The 1,198-nt window shown below is 40.8% G+C and overlaps 1 protein-coding gene across 1 annotated transcript in view; it reads right to left on the bottom strand.

The window, feature by feature from the left end:
- cckb (cholecystokinin b) overlaps positions 1-955 on the bottom strand; it is a 6,905-nt gene extending 5,950 nt beyond the window's left edge. The window contains exon 1 of the mRNA XM_023975794.2: positions 903-955. The gene's annotated coding sequence lies outside the window, so the exon portion shown is untranslated. The remainder of the gene's footprint in view (positions 1-902) is intronic.
- Positions 956-1,198: the final 243 nt, after the last annotated feature.

The following is a 1,198-nucleotide window of genomic DNA, read 5'->3' as shown; positions in this document are numbered from 1 at the left end:
CATCATTTACATCACTTCAACATATCACTCTAACACACAGCACCAGCTACATCATTTACATTCACTTCAACATATCACTCATTACACACACAGCAGTCCACGCTACATATTTTACATTCACTTCAACATATCACTCATTACACACACAGCAGTCCACGTACATCATTTACATTCACTTCAACATTATCACTCATTCACACACAGCAGTCCACGCTACATCATTTTACATTCACTTCAACATATCACTCATTACACACACAGCAGTCCCACGCTACATCATTTACATTCACTTCAACATATCACTCATTACACACACAGCAGTCCACGCTACATCATTTACATTCACTTCAACATATCACTCATTACACACACAGCAGTCCACGCTACATCATTTACATTCACTTCAACATATCACTCATTACACACACAGCAGTCCACGCTACATCATTTACATCACTTCAACATATCACTCATTACCACACACAGCAGCCACGCCTACATCATTTACATTCACTTCAACATATCACTCATTACACACACAGCAGTCCACGCTACATCATTTACATTCACTTCAAACATATCACTCATTACACACACAGCAGTCCACGCTACATCATTTACTTCACTTCAACATATCACTCATTACACACACAGCAGTCCACGCTACATCATTTATCCTCTTGATCAAACACAACCTAACAAGAAATATAGCATTTGGATTAATGAAAAAATTATTACGTTAAAATATAGTTTTCTGCAGAAGATCTTGTACTTATTCCTGAATCAGAAGAACTATATCCAATTTGGTAATTCATTTGCTCTCAATAACTGAAAAAGGTAGAGAAATACGGAGAAAAACACTCACAGAGCGAGAGAGAAAGAAAGAAGAAGTTCTGTCTTACCTTGAGGAAAGAGAGAGTCCTTGTGTTGGAGTGTTTGAGAGAGGGATGAAGGGACTTCTCCGCTCAGAGAGAGAAGACACCCCTTATATACACCCCAGCTCTCACCCAGTGTGTGTGTGTGTATGTGTGTGTGTGTGTGTGTGTGTGTGTGTGTTGTGTGTGTGTGTGTGTGTGGCGTGCGTGCGTGCGTGCTTGCGTGCGTGTGTGTGTGGTGCGCTGAGTTTTGTGTCAGCTTTACCTCAATGATGACTCAGTGTGTGTGTCAGTGGGTTTTCTCAGCGTGTGAGAGCTTGGTT

This window comes from Salvelinus sp. IW2-2015, linkage group LG31 (assembly GCF_002910315.2).
Source record: "Salvelinus sp. IW2-2015 linkage group LG31, ASM291031v2, whole genome shotgun sequence".
Lineage (NCBI taxonomy): Eukaryota > Metazoa > Chordata > Actinopteri > Salmoniformes > Salmonidae > Salvelinus > Salvelinus sp. IW2-2015.
This window is presented reverse-complemented; position numbering and strand designations above follow the sequence as displayed.